Source organism: Strix aluco, chromosome 2, assembly GCF_031877795.1.
Source record: "Strix aluco isolate bStrAlu1 chromosome 2, bStrAlu1.hap1, whole genome shotgun sequence".
Lineage (NCBI taxonomy): Eukaryota > Metazoa > Chordata > Aves > Strigiformes > Strigidae > Strix > Strix aluco.
This window is the reverse complement of record NC_133932.1, coordinates 117,219,462-117,240,400: the sequence shown is the minus strand read 5'-3', so window position 1 is coordinate 117,240,400 and position 20,939 is coordinate 117,219,462. Positions and strand designations below refer to the sequence as shown.

The following is a 20,939-nucleotide window of genomic DNA, read 5'->3' as shown; positions in this document are numbered from 1 at the left end:
AAATTACAGAATTTTTATTCTTTTCTGGCATCTGAGACACAGAACTTTGCAAACAATGCCATGTTAATCACAGCCACAGAAACTAAAAAATTTTTAGCTACCCTTGAAGAATGGAAAGCAGGAAGGCTGGATCAAAAATGAAATCCCAATAACGGGCCTAATACAGGATCCCAACCTAGGGAGCGAGCCCCATGCAGACAGTACTAGTTTTATTATTATTCCTATTATGCAATTACTCCTATGCAAATTATTACATTTCATGTGAAATCATTACATTTTTATTAGTGCAGAAGCTGTTACTTAATACTGTCAAACTCTAGGTAGTTCTCTGCAAGCGGGCTGTATATAGACTTCAGCTAGAGCTTTCACTAGAAACTCACATAGCCTACACAATATGGGTGGTAGAGGAAAAAGGATTTTGTTAACATAAGTTTTCCTTGAGTGTTTAAAGAGAGCAGTAAGGGCCTCCTTATGTATCTAGCTTTTGGTTTTGTGGGTTTTTTAATGGAAATGCAGATTCAGTAGTTGCTGCATACTCTTGTTCATAATGGTTGCTGTTTTTCTCAGATCACTGAAGGTTGGGTGTGGAGTGCTTGAAGTGAGCAACCTTAATGTCACTTTTGACAACGTTTTTGAAAATCATCTATATCATGGCTACTATACATTACATATAAATATGTATTGCTTCAAGCAGGTGGTTAGTTTTCATTGTCTGTTGCTACGTTTTTGTTTCTCATAATTGTAAAAATGATGGCTCTTTTGCAACTGTCTTGCTAACTCATGATGCTGAGTGCTTGTTATTGTATAACTGAAATAATTATGCAAAACCTTCAAAAATGTATGAAATTTCAATATTATAAAAATCTTATATAAAAGCAAAGCCCAGCTGTTAATTCAAAACTGAATGTAAATTTCAGGTATTTGGCACCTGCATTGTTTTTAGTCCCTGAGCATATGGATGAAACTTATTTTAATACACTCTGTTTCTCATACAAATTTTAGAAATCGGAAAGCAGCTATGATTAATAAAAACAGTTCTGAGTGAAATTACAATGCCTGCTGAATGCCTTCCTGGACATGTAGGCAATGGCAAATCAATTTCTAGTATGCTTCATGACAGCTGAAAGTAGCTGTGCAATACTTAAGCTGAAGCAGTTTAATTAAACCTTGGCATTTTAACAGAATAAAAGAAAATTAACTATCCTATTTCATTTCCCTGTAGTGTAAACAGAGTGCATGACAGGCATCTGTGAGATATGTAATTAATCCCACTAGTCAAAAAGACTTTCAAGGATAGTTACGAAGACTTCAGCTCATATATACAATAAAGTTTATATCCCAAAGATGCTCATTATGTACCCTCAAATGAGATTATTTATTGTTGTATACACTGTGAAAGAGAAAGGTATGGCTATATATATAAGTAGATACATTATATATATGTATTTGTCACTTCATAGAAAGATGACTAAAAGGAAGACAGGAAAACAAGAAGCAACTGCACCTAACAAAACTGGAGAAAAAGTCTGCAAAGCACATTTCATGTACTCAGAAACTGGGTGTGAGGAAGGAGTTGCACTTTTCATTACATTTTTATAAAATATTTAATTAAATATTTCCTTGGTTTGAAATAAGCATCAGTGAAGTATGGAAAAAGCATAGCATCTTTTCTAATAACATTGAATGACATCAAAGTATGTTATTGAACTGCAATTTATGTTAAAATTGATTTTAATAAAACATGCAATTCATAATCAAGCCAATTTTCAATTAAGTGATAATTGAATGGTAACAGCAGGGTGACATACTACTACACAGTGAAGTAGAAGCAGCAGAAAGGGGAAAAGTTTCCATGATATATCCTGACATGAAGAAAGAAAGAAGCATGTAACAAGTTTTCACCTAGCCAGGAAATGTTTACTGCCATTTGAGATCCTCTAGGGTGTTTTAACTGGTCTCCAGCTGCCACCCCAGAAGAACAGTGCTCTCCCACAAATCCTATCTCACATCTGTTAGATCCCATGGCTGTCTTGGATATGCTAGAGCTCATTTTGTTGTGTAAGCAAATGAATGAAGTCCCATATCCCCACTGATGATAGTGGAAGTTTAAACCTTTAGTTTACAGTTAGATATATATATGGGCACTTGTATGAAGGTTTCTTAATCTCAAACTGAATCCCACCCTTACAACAGGACAAAAAACAAATAATGGGGATAAGCATATGCCCACATACAAGTGCCTAATGTCATTTGAGATGTCATAGGTTGTCCCAGAAATCCATATTGGGTTGGCAAAATGACAAAGGACATAGAGGGAAGATGCGCACTGCTGGAATGGCAGATGGGTGCCAGGTAAGATACCCTTAGGGCATATCAAAGAACACTGGACCCTACATAGCTGGTTGACATGACTCTTGAAACAACATTTGCATGGATATTAGGTGCCTAAGACAAAACTGTGGCTAAAAAAATCTTTTCTCTGGTTCACCTAATCTTATGGGGTTCCCAATTTGATGCAAAGCTCTCTAGTCACCAACAGTTCTGCACCTACATGTACTCAGAACTCAGCTTCCACAGCTCAGTGCCAAGATCCCACCTGAGCTGAAGTGAAATAGATCAAACAGCCCAAAGGACCCAACATAGAAGCTCTGCACAGAGCACTTTGAGTGCTTCTATTAAAGACACAGAGGAAAAGTGGTGGCTCTGCTTCTCCCAATATCTTCTAGAAATAAATGGACAGTTGGCTCCCTCATCACTTAGGAATATATCCAATAATGTGTTTATGCAAATAAAGTTGAGTTGATCAGCAGATACAGGAAAGATGGAGCCAGACTCTTCTTGGAGGTGCACTGGGGTAGGATGAGAGGAAAGAGACACAGATTGGAACACAGGAAATTCTGATTAGATATTACGAAAAAATAATTACCTTGAGAGTTATCCAATCTGGGAACAGGTTAAGCAGATAGGTTGTCTACAGATTTGGAGGTGTTCAAGACTCAGCTTGACACAGCCTGGAGCAACCTGACCTAATTAGACCTGCTTTGAGCAGGGGGAGGCCTAAGGTGACCTCCAGAGCTCCTTTTTGATCTGAACTACTCTGTGGTTCTATGAAGGTAATTTTAAGCATAAGGCTTCAGATATATATATGCATCGGATTTCAGTTAATCCTCATAGCCACTGGAGACTCTAGCTTCCACTATGAAATATAGGAACCTGCATGAGATATCTAGAAGTCATACACAATGTATAATCAAAGATAGGATTCCCACAATGAAATCCAAAATAACACAAAGGTTAAGCAGAGAGCTAAGAAACACTGCCCACAGAAGGATATCTAACGTTTCTTTCCTTCACTGTTCACCAGTTCTTAAGAACGAAATCAATGTGTTCACAAACTCAACTCAAAATGCAGATGCTAGAAATAACAAGTTAATCAGGAACTGCATTTATGCCACTGAAGGTTGAAAAGTTGAAGCTGAATTGGGAGTAGTGGGGGTTTATAGGAGATTTTGAAACCTTTTTCCTACTTTATGCTTATATAAGAAACTCTCATCTTTTTTTATTACATTCATCCTAAATTAATTTATATTTTGCATAGAAACGTTATACCCTGAACTAGTTACACAGTTACAAACCTATTTGATTGTCCTTCTTGATGTCATAACTGGTTTTTGCTTAAGAAAATGTATGTATATTTAATATTAAAATAAAGGCTGATATTCTTTTTTTTAACAAAAAAAAAATGTTAAGAATTCTGTGATTTAATAGTGGCTTTTTTGGTGACTATTTAATCTCAATTACTGTTACTGAAATTCTTGTATTTTCCTGGAACTCGGCTTTAATTTTGCAGAGGTAGCTGCAATTCTAAAGTAGGTATTTTATTCTGGCTGCCATTTGCTACAATCTCTTCTTTTTCAGTGGGAAAATATGTCCATCACTTTATTGTGTTTCAGAACAGCAGAAACACAAGACTGAGGACTCTCACAAGTTCATTTATTTTCTTACAAGTCTCACAATTTCTGTCACACTGAAATCTATCTTCAGAAACTTCTGAACTTCTGTAAGAACATACAGTAGAAATTCTTCTATGGGTACATGGGGAAAATTTGGAGTATACTGAGTCTTTTGCCTCTCGGAAGAATACACCTCTAAATATCAGTGTAGCCTCTAGATTAAAAGGTGAAAGTTGCTTTAACTAGGTATAAGCAATTCTGAAAGACTCCAAACTGTATGAGTACTTTATAACAGTCCAAATTTTTCTTGCTTTAGTCAGGACAGAAACAATGGCACAGGACAGATGGCACATCACTATTCAATGTGTGAAGACTGTGGCATAAGACCTAATGCACCTGTAATGAATCCTATACTGATTCTCATTAACATTCTAACTGGTTTTATCCTTAGGTATTATCAGGGAACTTTATGCATTACTGTACATAAACTAATGGTCTGCTCTGTAAATATTTAATCATGTATATAACTGAATATAATCAGTACAACAGCTGAAGTGAGTTGTATATATTCCTAACAGCCTACACATAGGGTAGAATTCATGACGTTCATGCCAATACTATTAATTTGTCTCTGTATTGATCACTGTAATGAAAATATTTAGTTTATTTATTTTTATTTACTTTCCTTGTGCTCCTTACAGGCACATGTGTTATCTGTATTCTTATGTGAAACAAAGACACACATCGCAATATAAACTTAAAATTTTATGACAGATATAACACGATAGCAGAAGTAATTCCAGCACAACTGCTGAACAGTAAAAGAATGATGTAAAATAACATTTCGATGTAGTAACATAGCTGAAGCACTAGATTTATCATTATCATTACTTCTACCCATTACTTGGTGTATTTAAAAGACATACAGTGGGTGTGCATTCATCTGGATGACACAAGAATTAGTGAGATAACAAAACAAAATTATTCCTCTTCAGGACTATACGACGTTCCTGCTAAAGTTTAAATAACAGTGCAAAAGAAATTTCAGAAGTACTGATTACCACTATAAAGACCCCGAGGAATTCACATTTCCCTATATAGTGTCCTGGAAGGACATTGTTAGGCTGACAGTAAAGACTTGACAATAAAACTGTTATGCTACATGCATGTCCATAGCAATTTGTCAAGAGACACAGTACAATTTAGATAGAAAAAAACCCAAATGAACAAACAAAAATACCCTTGTTACAATGTTGTAAACTCAGTTTTCAGAAGGACATTAAAGGGCTTGTTTACGACCACTGCTAGAATACCTATAACAGAGATTTATCTTCTTTGTATGACTACAGAAATAAAGATTCTAATAAGTTCAGGAGATAAATCCATTTTTTAAAAGAAGACAAGTAAGCCTTAGTTGTTGTATTTAACCAGTTTAAATATAATACACATATCACACATATCATTGTGAAACAACTACTTTTCAAACAATCGCCACCTTACTACAATTGCTTTACAATAACATTTTCATGCTTCTGAACCACCTTTACCATGACACTACCAACATACCCAATTATATTGTATCACTGACTGACTTTGTTTAAGCAGGTAGAATGAAAAAAACATTAAAAAATTTTAAAAATTTAACTTAACGGTCAATGTGTGCCCTACTGTAACAAGATAATAATGTCATAATAAAATGTCATAATAAAAGGTTATTTTTAAAGAATAATTCCTTATTTAGAACTGCTATATGGCACTTAAAATTTAATTAGTTTATCCCTTTCTCCCCTGACAAAGAAAAAAAAAAAGATAAAATAGCAACGGAGAAATAAATAATACAATATAAACTGGTGGTAGAAATGAGAACTGTATGCTAACAGTGCATTCATATTGGTCAGATTTAAAAGGTATAAAACCTAAGCAAAATATGTAGTCTGAATTAATTACAGTAAAATTCCATTGAAGCAGGAAATCTTTGAAAGCGTATTTTCAAAAAATAAGAGGGAAAAAAAAGGAGAAGGAATGAAAGCAAAAAGGAAGCAAGGAAGGCATGCAAAGTCTGAAGGGAGAATTCGGAAGAACTGTCCTAGACAGAGTGAATGCAATTTGGAATGGTCCTCATCCATACTGCCTACCAGGAATGAACACCAAGGAAACTATCCTGTCTGGGTTTCCTCTTGGTTGGACCTAGTAGATTTGCACTGAAAGGAGCCTAGGACTGACCCAGTACCTACACACTGGAGCCCCTCAGTGGAGAAGGTGCCAGAAAAAGCTGCAAACCTCAGTCACTTACAGATGAATCCTCAAATTATTGCCTAAGCTCCTGCAGAATCAACAGGGGTAGAAAGGAATCTCCAAAAACATTCTCCAGAATGCTCAAGTGATACACTTAGCTTTTTGCAGACTATATAAAGAGCTTAAACAACTCCAAGACAATCATAGATTCCAGATGCTGCATGAGGAATATAATGGGCAACAGAAAAACTGAAGAGGAGTATGCCTGAATTTCTACACGCCCCAAGAGCTCAGGGTTACAAGAAGTACAGTGTACTTCTAAAGGTTGCACAAGGGCTTCAGTCCTCTGGAGCTCATACTTAGGCTGGGCCCTTTTCATGGACACTGTGTCTAAATGTGAAGAAACACTTTGTCATCCTATCCTCAGATTTCAGGAGGGGAGCTATTACTGATACCTAACCATGGAGCTCAGATAAAGCTCTGTCTTTCTTGAAGGGGATCATATGCTGTCAAGAGCTTGCTGGAAAGCAACTGCATTATATTTTGTGTATGTCCTCACAGAAGAAGTAGGTGATGATACATGGCCTCAGAACAGTTGTTGCATCCTTTAGTCCTGAGGTAGACCACCCTGAATTTTTAGGACCTTGACCTTACAGAGTTTGGATGGTATCCAAGGAGACAGCCTCATAAAACCACCGAAGATTTTTTTCTCAGAAGGAACCTGATCACTCAGGCATAATCCCTCAAAACATTAAGAACTCCGCTTTATTTTTTTTTTTTTTTTTTAGTGCTCAAACAACTGTATTGTCTATGTAGCACAGGCCAGAGAGATTTCCCAGAAACGACATGGCTATTTCACAGTCTAGTATACATATTTTTAAAGGGTAGGGCTATGTTGGCAGCTTAATGGCAGCATGGCATTTGACAGCACAGTGAAGAGTCATACAATAACCCAAAGGTTTTATCTTTGGAGAAAGATGAATAAGCTGCTATGGAGCCAGCAAAATACAGGTGGATCCACGCTGTCAGTATGAGCTATTCCCAACTCTAACCTTGAGTTTCTTTATTGCAAAAGTCATTTAGCTTCTGTTACAGCTGAGTAGGAATCCAAAACAAAGACAGAAGCAACATGGCCAATGAGGGGTGGATGGGGGATGGGGACAGGTGGAAGGAGAAGGTGAACTCAACTTTTTACATGATGGTATAGACACCACAAACTGTAACCAATCAACATGTTAGTTCATTACAAAACCAAATGTCTTTACACTCATATCTCACTCATTGCTTATTCCATCGTAAAAGCAATCTTCAAAAGAAGTGAATACATAGTCACTCAAAATAAATGAGTTTTCAGGGATTTTATAGTTGCTATCAATAATATGATATTTAATTTTCAATGGAACAGATTCTTATGCACAAGTTATTACTACCTTTGAGTCTGGGTGATCAACATATCAAATTCTGCTGCTGTCCCAGTGATTAAAACGTGAGAATTTTACTTGCAGCAATAATTTTAAAAATCATCTTTTGGATGTACAAATACATGTCTATTATGGCATGTTCGCAAGTACATACTTTAAGAAAATGACTGGATTTTCCACTGCTTTTAACTTGCTAGTGTATCCAGGAAAATAATTTGCAGTACATTATCTCAAATTCAGACACATAACAGTTCAAGGGAGCAAAAGAGATTTCTTACGCACAATACAAACTGGTAGCGAACAGCACCTCTGAGTGGGGGCTTTCACAAAAGGTTTCACGATTAGCTACAGATCTTCATAATGACCACCACCAAAAAAGCAGAGACAATGAAGCTCAGAAATAACTTGAAAATGCTGATCTCTCCTTCTTTCATATGTGCTAAATTCTCACCAGTCCTGAGCAGTAGCTCCACAGGTAACTCCCAGGGGCATTCCAACTCCAATGAACAATCAGCTAAACATTTATTATTAACCATCATTATTTTCACCAGTACTACAACAGCACCCAGAATTCCAGACTGGCACACCATTTTTATGCAAGAGATGGCTACTAAAGTATCATCCTCTAGACCTCTGGTAAGAACTTTTTAAAAATATCTATACATACAAAGTATTTTAAATTATTTTTAGACAGTGGTACAGTGGTAGGATTGATGAGCCACAAGAAGGAAGATGCTGCACAATGCAGCGCAGGAAGAATAATGAAGAGAGAAAACCAAAGTTATGATATGCCTACACTAGAGCAGGCTAGCTTTTCTTTTTTCTTTTTTTTTTTTTTTTTAATTCAATCTATACCCTGGCTACTCTGTGCCTACAATACTTTGATTATTGTAAATCACTCATACAAATCTTGTGCCAGACACAATTTCACTACAGTTCACTACATCTAGCTGAAATGCAAGGTGTTGGAAGAGACCAGAACAAGACTCTTGACTGAAAAAGAGAAACAGTTTAAAGCGTTGTAGGATTATGCCAAAAAGTTGCTGGAAGTCAACGGAGAAACAGGTTATTCCACACATAAATGATAATCTGGATTAAGAGATGAATTTGACATTCAGCATTTCCTCCTCTCATTTCTGCAGTAAATACTTCAATGACACACTTCAGTGTAAACCCAGTAATTCCTGCTCCAGTTTCAGGTATCCCAGTGTGTATCCTATCTCATCTCTCAGTCATTTTCCACTTGAGGGACAGTACCCAATCACGAACTTCCATCAGAAGTTCAGTTCAGCAGCATAAATTTCCCTTCCCCATCAGCAAACATTAAAAGCAATGAATCTACATGCCCCTATGTGCTTCAAATTGGGTTGGCTAAAAGTTAAAAGTCTTTCAAGCTGGGACTTACTCTTTTGATCTCCAAGTCCCTTGTCCAACAATCCCTGCAGTGCTTCCCTTATTTCTTACTTTTCTAATGCTTTCACTCATGCATATTTCCCATAATTAAAATCCTTTTAAAATTAAAATCCCTTCCTCAATGGCTCATTTTCTAACCTCCATGATAAGGCAGACAAACTTCTCATCATCTCAGTTTCACATGCATTTCCTCCCAAGCCCTGCAAAATTTTGGCTTCCCCAAACCCCTTATCATTCTCTTCACCTTCTAAAACCCTGCCTTTGTCCACTTGCATAATACATTTTCTCCTTTGTTGCTGGCCAACCTTTTCCTACTCCTTTTTCCTTTTCAGTTATCCCACCGACACTCACTCCTCTGCCTTTCTGAACACCCTTGAGGTTTACGGAAAAAGTATAATCATTTATGTGCCCAATCTGCAAGTCACTCTTCTTCTCTGTCATGAGCAATTTCCCTCTTTACCTCCCAGATCCATTTCGCTTCTCCCAAACATCCCAATTCTGTATTACCCCAACATCCTCTGGCATCTGCCCCCTACTCCTTCTGTGCCCTCCACAACCTCTGTCCCGCCCAACTCCCACCACACATCTCAGAACCTTCCAGGAAAACTGCTCCCAACCTCGCACCTCCCAGGCAGCCCCCGAGCGAGCCCTGTGCCGCCACCACCCCGAATTCACGCCCCGGCCTCGTCCGAGGAGGCGGCAGGGCCCGCCCGGGCCTGCCCGGCCCTTGGCTCCCGCGCAGGCGCACTCTGCGGAGCGCCAAACGGGACGGGGGCGCCCTCCAGCGGCGCCGGCTGCTCCCTGCCCTGCCCTGCGCTGCCCTGCCCGGCCCGCCGCGGCCGGGGAGGCAGAGCTGCGACTCGGAGAAGGGGGCGGCGGTGCCGCGGCGGTCGGACGGGTCCCGTCAGGGCCAGGGCTCCGCTGCCGGCGGGGCCGCGCCGGGCGCCTGTTGCCACGGGGAGGGCGGGAGCTGCGGCGGGGCGCGCGCGCCCCCTCACCCGCTCCGCGCGGCCGCTGGGGCGGGGGTCCCGCCTCTCCGGCGGCGGCCGGGCCCGCGGGGAGCCGGCGGCGCGCGGAGCGGGGCTTCCCCCGGCGGCTGCGCGGCGGCGTGAGGAGCAGCGAGGGAGGGAGCGAGGGAGGGAGCGAGGGAGGGAGGGCACAGCTCGCTTCCCGTCCCCTGCTCGGCCTCCTCTCCTCCCTCCCCCCCGTTCCTCTGTTTCTCCGTCCCTCCCCGCCGTGCCGGCAAGGCTGTGAGAGCGGCGCCCACCCAGCGCCCGGGGCTGCCGCCCCGCCAGGACGGCGGAGGGAGGCGCTGCCTGCGGGGAGGAAGCTGGATGAAGGCTTGTGCCTCAGGGCGGCTTCGCCAGCCCCTCGGGCATGAAGGGGACCGTGGGGACTCTGCCCTGCAGCCGAGAGGGGACATCAGGTAACCGCCCCGCACGCCTTCCCCCCGCGGCAGAGCACGCTTCGCCCCCGGCCCGGCCCGGCCCCAAGTGCTGGGAGAGGACAAGCGTCATCTGAAAAGTTATCCTCCCGCCGCTGGCCGGGGGCGAGGGGCAGCGGAGGAGGACGAGGAGGCAGTCCCCGGGGTAGGGTTGCACATCGGTTTACTCGGCAAGACCCGCTTCGCGCTCTAGAAACTCAGTCGGGTCCCTGAGGCGATGCTTTTCCCGCCGGGGCCGAGGCGGGGAAGGGCTGAGGAGGGTGGCGTTTGGGCTGGCGGTTGTGCCGCCGGGACCCCCTCGCCTCAGCGCCTGCGGTGCGGTGCTGCGGCCGGCAGAAAGTTTCCAGCGGGGGTGAGGGTCGGAGAGACGCGGGAGAGGATCGCCGCGGGAGCTGAGCGCGGGCGGAGAGTGCGTGGGGAGGGGGCGCAGCCTCCCGCTGGGAGGTGCCCAGGGGCGCTGGGGCGGGCGGCGGCTGCAGCTCCCTTCGCCGGGCGTGAGGGGGGCTGCCAGCAGGGCGCTCAACTTGGTTCGTTCTTGCGTGCTTCGTTGCAGTTTGTTACGGAGAGGTAGGATTAAGTATCCGGAGAGGTATAATGTCGGCAGCTCTAATGGCCACATTTTAGTAATCTGTGAAGTTTTCTTACCTCCTTGTGTCAGCTTAAATATGTTCAGGAAAAGAAAACAAAAAATTTTACCAGGAAGAAATGCATAGCAGTGCACCTGAGACTTTAGTATGTTTGTTGTGTTGTATGACAGAACTGTAAATGCACTGCTGTTCTTTTTGAATCACGTTTTGCTGGGGCTGTTTAACTGAACATTTGTGGATTAAGTATAAACTTTTAATAAAATATGTGGATTATCATTAAGACTATCAGAGATTAAATCCCACTTCAAATGTTTAACAATTGTTTTCTTACCCCTTTGTTTATAGTTTTTACAAAAGACAGTAAGTCAGATTCATATTTTTTGCCTAGTTTTTCTAAAATCACTTAAGCAATAAAAAGTGAACAGAGTGCCCCACAGAGGTTCTAGATACCTTTGCTACAAAGTGAAAAAACAACATTGAACCACCGTAAAGAAAAACAAAAAAAATCTGTATGTTCAAAAGCCTCCTTCCTTATCAGCCTGAACAAAGAAGTGGAGATTGCAAACTGCTCTGAGAGTGAAAAGATATGTTATTTCAAAGAAGGCAAGGTTCCCCTCATTGAGAATGTCTGCACTAACTCCCTTGGTGAAATCGGAGATAACCTACTTTAAGAATTATCAGCTGCAGTTCTGTTTTACTTCCAAATTTTCAAGTACCGAAGTAGTCCCACAACGTTTGGTGGAAAAGCCAAAGGAGAAACTTAAATGGAATGGGCTTAATTTCGTTAGATCAGAAAAGTATGTGTAGCTTTTTGTTTGTGTTTTGTTTGGTTTTTAATAATATAAGGAAATTGGAACCAAATTTAGGGGAGCATTCAAAAGCAGACTAGATTGAGCAACATACATGTGGTAGTGCAGGTAATGCCTATGACTGTTTGTTGGAGATTGATAAGGCACTATGCTTAAGGTGATTTTCAGTCTGGGATTTTTCTTAATAAACACACAGTTATATTCCCTAAGAAGGTTTATCATAGTGAATGACCCAATGCAGCTTTGTGTCTGCTTTATGTATGCTCAGTTTTTTGTTAATGGACTTTTATATTGCATTAAGCTGAGAGAGGGCTGAGAAGAGAGAAGTATAGGCATGTATAAAACTTGAAATGCTTCCCACTTTTGTGTGTTTTGTTCTCTGGTTGAGGGTTTTTTTTTCATTGTCAGCTTCAAATGTAACATCTCTGGGCTTTCATGTAAGTGGCAGATTTTATTAAGCATATGAAACAATTTTCTATTGTAAAATGTTCTGTAGTTCTTACTTCCTTAAAAAGATAGATACGACTAGGGAATTATCATTTTTCTTGACAGAATGACAGCTGAAACTTTGTTTGCATAGGAGCTAGCATGTGTAGTACATTAAAAGAAGGTGTCATTCTAAACTGTCATTGACTAACTTTTCAACATGGTTTTTGTGAAAGTGAATGTATTGCTTGTAAAATGACTGTTAGGATATAACAAAGAGGTAAGAAGGAATTAATGTAGTGATGTAGGGTCTAATTTAAGATTTTGAATACAGGTTTAATAGTTGGATGCTTATGGATTCAGTGCTCAGTTTTGTAAATAGGTATTTTTAATTTTCTTCATATCGGCATCTCAGTTAAACTCACAAAAGTACTGTTGATGCATCAGTGCTTAAGTGACACAAAGGTGGAGTATGGAATTATGCCTTTTTATAACATACTGAAGCAAAATGCTTTGTTTGCTAATAAGCTTTCTATTCTGATAACATGTCCAAATTGTATGTAGCTACTGCTATCAAAAGCTGAGCTTGTGCTAGAAGTTGGGACCTTAAACATAAATGTGTGTTGAACAAATGTTCTTTTACAGCATGTGAAATCTTAAGCAATGAAGACAGACAGGTGAAGCAAAGGAGTCATATAAAATGTCATTAAGGTATGGAAGTGTGGGAAGTTTGGTAAAATGAAAAGAAGAAAAGAGAAGGCATTTAGGAACTGAGGGTTTTTTGGACATCAACTTTTGCCATAAAAGCTAAGGTACCAGCTTTTGAGGATAATGCATACCTTGAGGATTTGGTGTAAAGGTATCCCTGGAGAAACAGTTGAGGTATCTGCTTTTACCTGAAAGCTGCGGTTGCATGTACAGCATTTTTCTTGTAGTTCTGTTTGTAAACCTTGTACTGCTATACTTTAAAGCCTTCTCTTGAAGGCTTCTCTTGAACTGTGGTAGAAAACTTGTTACTTCATTGTTAAACCTGTCTGCTGTAGTTGGACTAGGTAAAATCATGGTGAAGCTAGTTAACTGAGTGTAGCGTTTCCGTAGAAGCAAGAGACTGATACAAAATAGAATACTGACTAAAGAAAATTCTATCTTCGGTATAAGTTCAACACCCAGGCGCTGAGGAGTACATACTATAAATCTGTAGAAAGTGAGGGCTAGCTTTGGGAAAGAATTCCTTCTGGTAGCCACAAACAAGTAGTATTCCTGCAGAATAAGCAGAGTGAGTTTTCACTTTACAGGCCCATTCTGGGTGTTTTTCCTTGTCTTCTGTTACATCTCCACTCGGTCTCCTCTAAACTGAAAGACTCCTCATTATTTAATTTTTCTTTTTATGTCATCTTTTCTAGACCTCTAGTAGTTAATATTTTCTCCTGAATTCCTTTCAGTTGTGCCATATACCTTAGGTGGAGTACCTTCTATGAAAAAATAAAGCTGTAGCCTTACCAACAAGTAAACTGTAAAGATTAGTTTACACTTAAAGGCAGTGTATTATCTTTTATGCAAGAATATTTTACTGCTGATCACTTTTAGCTCTTGGTAACTCTAACCACCAAAATACCATGTTGAAGAATAGCTACATATTATTTGTCCTCATCCTATATTTTCTCAGTTGATTATTCTTAGCTAAACTATTTACCTTCCTGAGTTTCATCTTCATTTTCTCCTACATTGTGTCTCCAGTTTAGCATGATTATTCTGAATTTTAGTCCGGTATACCAGGACTTCTAACTCTGGCTTCTAGCTCTCCTTCGGCTAATGTCATGTTCAGATTTAGCAAGTACACTCTGACATCTGTCACTTTCTTAATAAACTTAAATGTTATCTACCAGGACAGTCTGGAGCAGCCCCTCATAAGAAAGTCTTCCAGTTTGTCAATGAATTGGTAATAATGATTCCCTGAATATGGTATTGTAACCTATTTTTAAAATAAAACCAATGCAACAGGTTTCAATCCATAGGTACTGTATGAGTGTACAGATATGGGTATCGTTGTCTTTTACCAACTGTTATAAAGCCCAGATTTCTGTTACAACAGTTTTCTTACAAAACATCACGTTTTCCTGAATGTCAGGTCAAAATACTCCTGGGCAATATACCTCGCCATTATATCATGTATACTATTTGTAATTAAAATGCTCTCCACAAACCTCATGAAAATTACCAAGGTAATATAAATGCTAGTTTTACTGTTTAGTTTCTCACAATTACTCATAGTAAGTGACTTTAGTCAGCAAATAACAGGGAATAATATGTCAAATTATTGAGCTGTTTGATTAACTGCTATGTTTGCTATAATTTCTAAAGGTCATACAAGGTCACCATTTGTACATATTTATGAAAACATTAGAGGAAAACTACAAATAGTGTTAAGAAACCTGATTCACTGTTAGGGGTGTGTGTCCCTGAAAATCTTAGCAATCTACAGTCTCTTAACAAATTGTCATTACATTAAATTTGATGTTAAATTTACCTACTTTTTGCTAATATTTGAAGGCTTAGATTTAATAGAGTGATACCGAACATCTAATTATTTTTTTTCCACGTCAGTGGAGAGACTCACCATGACATTCCAAATTAATATATTTGTCAATATTGCTGTTGATTTAAGTCACGTAACATGAATCAGCCTCTGAAATTGAAGAATTACTTTTGGAAACTGCAACATATGTGAATCATACAAAAATACCCAAATAAATTACTTACTTGTGGTTGTGCATTAAGCATTCACTACTTCTGAAGATGAACATTTATTATAAACAGTTCTGAAAACTTCATAGTTTCATGTCTCTAAAACTGGAAAGACAGCTTGTATTTGTTTTCTAGGAGCTGAGCTATGGAATTTGGATTTTGTGTAGTGAACACCATTGCTCTTTATTATCATAAAAAATTACTGGTAAAAACTTGTTTCTCTGTGTTGTAGAAAAGTAGATACCTTTTAGAATAGGAGTTTTGAGGAAAAAGTTTCTTGATTCAAGAAATTACACGTGTACAAAACAACATGCATAAGTTTATGCTAAACCCAGCAATTTGTTTTCAGAAACAAGGAAATAAACTATCTGGAAGTTTTTCCAAAATAAAGTTTCTTTGTTAATGAGGAATTGTAAACTAATTTGCAACATTATTTGTAAAAAATGTAGTATGTGAAAAATCATAGCATTTCCCTGGCTGTTTCCCTGGGTTGATTTCTTCAGACACAACACTTCAGGCTGTGAAGTTTTGCATGAAGATTTTTTGCTAGGAGGCTTGAAGATATGCATTTTTAATATATATTTTTCACAGAGGTGCACATGCACATAAATAAAAAGTACTCAGTCTTTTCCTGGTGCCAGTTTCAAAACCTGCAAGTATTTGAATCAAACACCAAGAAAAGAGAATCGAAATGAAAAGATCTGGCTGATTAAATAAATTTTTCTGGAATCTCCTGCTCCAATGTCAAAAACAAAGTCCCCAAAATCATTTGCAAAAGAAGGTTGTAACCAGTCTTGAAAAGAGTATGGTAGCAGCCATTGTGGAAGTCCAGAGATGGCCTGCCACCACCTCCTTGTTGTCTGAGCTGACACTGTGTTCTGAAGCCTTCTATTGTTTAGAAAGAAGGTTCAGTTTTTAGAAAACCATTTACTGTGTCTGGGCACTGGCCAGAGCAGTCTTTTTGAAGTGCAAGGTCATATTATTACTTCTCTTGGGACATTCATTGTTGGGTGGCCTGTGTTTTTCATGGACCTAGAAGGAAGTCAGGACGTCTTCTCAGGGTCTTTTCAGACATGTGATGAGTTCACTAAGCCTTGTAGACAGGGGGATCTCTTTCTTCCCTTGGTTCACTGATTGGCTAATGCAAGGTCATCCCAGGAAGTTCTTTAATTGCTTGGGTCAGTGCAGGACAAGTCCAAATGAACAACCTTAATGGTCTTGTCAGTGTGAAGAAGGCTGTCCTGTTCCTATCAGTCTATAAAATTCTTTGAGGCAATTACAGACACCCATATTGTGATCCTAGCAGATTCAGTGTAGCAGCCTGAGACCAATGAGCATTGGTGGGAAAAAATATGGTTGGGAAATTACTTCCGTATGCACGTATGGTATATATGGTAGTGTCTGGTATGCGTACTGTATGGTAGCATATATATTCTGGTGTATGCTTCATATTTTCCAGCTAACATTTTATAGTAAATTCACTCAGATGGCAGCTGCTTGAGCATTGAGTGATTACTTCAGATAAAAGGGCTTCCCTTTTCTGACAGATTAACCAAACTCACAACAGTATTCTTCTTCACTTTTCCTGGTCAGTGAAAATATGGATGCTTACTGCATGGGTTGGGATTTGTCTGAATCAAGGTCAGTGGTGTTCAGAGAAATTGTTGCTTCGTTGCAGCATTTTGAGTTTGAGGAAGTCCAAAATGCATGCAAATTATTCTTACATCAACTTCAGGAATTGCTGATGAGAACTGACAACTCCTGATAGTACTGTGTACTATGTAAATGTTGTGGTTTAAACCCGTTGGCAGCCAAACACCACACAGCGGCTTGCTCACCCTCCCCCACCCTGGAGCTAGGGGAGAGAATTGGAGGGATAAGGGTAAGGACACTCATAGTTTGAGATAAAAACAATTTAATAATTGAAATAAAATAAAAATGAAATAAAATAAAATTAAAATAATAATATAATATACAAACAACTAATATACATTGCAGTTGCTCACCAGCCGCCGACCAATGCCCAGCCTGTTCCCTGCTTGTGATCCCAGAAGAGAGAAAATCCTGAACCTGCAATCCCAGAAGAGAGAGAGCCTGCCTGCCAGACAACCCTCATCTATACACTGAGCATGATGTTATATGATACGGAATACTCCATTGGCCAGTTTGGGTCCATTGCCCTGTCTGTGATCCCTCCCAGTTTTTTGTGCTCCTGCACACTAGCAGGATGTGGGAAGTTGAAAAGTCTTTGCTTTCTTAGCAACAACTAAAAACATCAGCATATTACCAACATTCTTCTCATACCAAATCCCATAGTGAATCCAAAACACAGCACTATTCTAGCTACTAAAAAGAAAAAATTAGCTCTATCCCAGCCGAAACCAGCACAGTATCCACCCCTTATGCCATACCATTTATGTTATACTCAGGTTCCATGTTTTCCAATACATTCTAATTAATCACCATCACTTTTCCTGTTTTTTGATGTACACACAGAGATATCATTCCCTTAGTCTATGGCCCATCCCTCCAATATGTGTAGTGAGTTCATTTAGGCCAGGACAGTAAACCAAAAAGCAGGGGGAACCAGGTTTCCTTTGTCAAGAAAACATGATGTTTTGGATATATCACCAGTGAAATTAACTTTTTATCAGTTAGCTTACCTGGTTCCTCAAACTCTCACAGACGAAATCAACAAGATTTCGAGTTTGTGGTTTTGGTTGTGGTTTTTTTTATAATCATGTCTCTTTTGAAACTACCTTATTTTGGTTAGGGTTTTTTTCCTTGCAGGGTTTTATCTCCTCCTTCTGTTTTTGCCAAACTGGAAAAATTCTATTTTGTCATGTATGATCTTAAAGTTCTTTTCCAACCTAAATGGTTCTATATATTGGGTACTCCATCCATAGGAGCAATTGGACATCAGCCAGTCTGGAAATATTTAGAGCCAGATGTCTGCAGTCAGGCTAATTCTTTAAAAAGGAGGTTCTAAAATTTTAAAGAAAAATTTTGATTGGAAAGGCTACAAAAACATGAAACCAATTTTGTTGTTGAGCATACAACAGCTTTTCGAAAGAGCAGATATTTGTGTGTTTGCAAGTGGAATGAGCTAATGGAAATTGTGGAAGTTTTCCTTCATCCCAAGAAGTGTTATAGAGACCATATATCATTTGAGAATTTGTTGTTTTGAAAAAAAGTTTTAATGTATTCAAAATACAGTTGAAGATTTTCCTAAAAGAAAAGTTAATTTCTTTAGCAGTTTGTCCTGGACAAAAACTGTTTACTTTCTTTGCATGTTTTTCACAACTTTGCTTTAGAGAAAGGATAGTCTATAGTAAAGCCTTAGTTTGGAGAAAGAAAGGTGAGAAATAATATAATTTCTGTTCTTACCTGGAAGAATGGTGCAAGCTATATGGATCACTTTGTATGACGTGTGTAGCAACTAACTTTATCATTGCAATCATAAAAATATATGCATCTGGTTTTAGCACAGCACTTGATGCTTTGACTTCATCACCCAGTTTCCTAAACAGTTGAGGAGCTGTAAAGAGCAATTCTGACATTCTACAGGGGAGGGAGGATTCTTTTCTTTCAAGACTGTTTAATGTTTTTAATAAATAATATATTTTAAAGTGAAAAATACATGCTCTAAGGGAGGTTCCACTTTTAACTGCCAGAGCAGAACTACCTCATATGTACGCATGAATAATTTGCTGGTCTTATGAAGCTCACTTTCTGCTTTACATTGTCACCAGCATCAGCAGAGAGGATGATGAGCATCTTTGTTCCAGTTATTCTATAATGGACAGGCAAAAACGATGTTTAAGATAAAAAAAGCAGGAGATGCTCTGAAAGCCTCTTGAATCCCAGTGAAAGATTGACCTTAGCCACTCCTACCTGGTCCTCTACTGATTGTGAAAAGTCGGATCTTTTGGTGTTTTGGACTTTGTGCACTTTTTCCCGCTCTGGGGTTTGGTCACTTTGGAGGATCAGCTCGTTCTAACATGGCACTATCTGTAGACACAAATACTCTACAGAAGCCCTTTGTCATGTTGTTGTCTATTGCTTCCACTTTCTCTGTTTAAAGTTCTATTCTACAAAGGGTGTTTTTTATTCTTGCTGCTCTTCTCCTCCTCCTCCGTCACATATCTACTATGAGTGTATGCTTTTAAAGAGCTTTTTTAAAATTTAAAGTAGTGGGCTTTCCAAGTTGCTTGTACCAAATCTGATCTTCTTGCTAGCAGTGAAGGGACACTTATGTATATTACCAGTCTGTTTGTCAAAAGGTTCAGCATATCAACCTATTCCTTGACATATGATATGACATACAGTTCTGGAATAGTGTCATAGGAGAAATTGGGTTTTACATCCTGACATAAATAAGAACACATACAAGAGACCTATCAATGAATTTCCTCAAAATAAGTTATTAAAATATTTATTACCAAAACTCTCAAAGAGCCTGAGTTGTAGGAGAGAATAGTCTCTCAAAGGTAAATAGTTACTTAAAAACCTGGGAAGAGAGAGTGGGAATAAATGATTACTTTTTACCCCAGATGAGACAGATTACCAGTGAGGTCTTGGGATAAGAGATGCTGGAGCATATGCTCTTCAGTAGACTTATAAATTATTTGAAGAAGCAGCTAGTAGGAAGGTGAGAGCTTTAGCTGAATAGCAGTGAATTAATCAAGGTAGTTGCTACTTAAACATCAGCATTATTTCCTGGGCATGTAACTTTCATTCTCAATAGATGCTAAGTAACTTCTCAAAGGATTTTTGGTTTAGCCCTTGCCATCAGTCATTCTGTTTTTGAATACTGTTGGATCCTTAAAGAGGAGTACTGGAATTATTGAATATAACTTTCTGAAAATGTGAGTTCACAGCTCAGTAATGATCAGAAAAGTGAATGGAGTATTACAAATTAGTAGAATAGGAACCAAGAGCAATATAAAAAGTACACAATGGAAAAAATGGATATGTTTCTGTTAATTTTAAATACCATAGGCAGTTACAGTCTTCTATCTTAAAAAGAGATATGAGTTTCTAAACAATTCAGGGAAAGGCAGAAAACATGTCAAGGAGATGCTATACCTTCTTCAACAGATGATCAAACAGATTACAGCTCTTCAGCTTGTGAAGGGGGTGCTAAAAGGTAATGTGACAGAAGTCAGTGACATTGAGTGACATGAAAAAAGGTGGAGATGGGCTCATTATTCACCATTTCTCATTGTGTGATGACAGTCAGTGAAATTATCAGTCAGCAATAAAATAAAACTATAAGTAATCATGCTGTCAAACCCATTGCCACAGGATGTTATAGCGGGCACATATATAAAGGACCTCAAAGCAGAGTATTCAGATTGGTGGACTTTCACTGGTAGCCATCAGGTGGAGATGGTCCAGATGCAGTTTCTGGGCTATGGGGTCTCAGTCTCCAGTTCAGAGGGGTAGAAGAACATGCCAATGATGGAAGTGTCAGTCCTTGTCCTGTTTCTTACATTATTTTCATAAGCATCCTTTTCATCAGAAATTTGGTCACCATAGCTGTGTGCTATGGATGCTGTGTTCTGCTGCAAGTGGGCATCTGTCTCAAAGGAATGTGTTCAGATAGCCTTCTATTGGAGTCATATTACCTTGTCAAATATAGTGTTTTAGTTCGAGCTCATTCAATGATTTCTTCTTGTTCAGTCTGTGTAGAGGAAGTTACAGCACAAAATTTAGATGGTCTGAATCACTTATTAGTCCTTCAAACTAAAACATCGTTAATAGTCATGACATTAATTTGTGGTACTGGTTGGTTTAAATACCACTAAAAAGGCCAAAAGAAGCTGTGGTTTGGGGGATAAGTAGACTCCCTCATCATTGCTTTTTCAGGTGTGAAATTACCAGGACGTTTCAGTCAAGTTTTG

The 20,939-nt window shown here is 39.2% G+C and overlaps 1 protein-coding gene across 10 annotated transcripts in view; it reads left to right on the top strand.

Annotated features, from left to right (window-relative positions):
* Window positions 1-10,134: 10,134 nt before the first annotated feature.
* The window catches only part of SGCG (sarcoglycan gamma), a 149,725-nt gene continuing 138,920 nt past the window's right edge, over window positions 10,135-20,939 (top strand). For 5 of the 10 annotated variants that reach the window (XM_074816020.1, XM_074816012.1, XM_074816014.1 and 2 more), the window contains exon 1: window positions 10,140-10,448. The gene's annotated coding sequence lies outside the window, so the exon portion shown is untranslated. Of the gene's footprint in view, window positions 10,449-10,487; window positions 10,612-20,939 lie in introns of those variants that run through there. The other 5 variants (XM_074816021.1, XM_074816015.1, XM_074816013.1 and 2 more) reach the window with 3 other exon arrangements.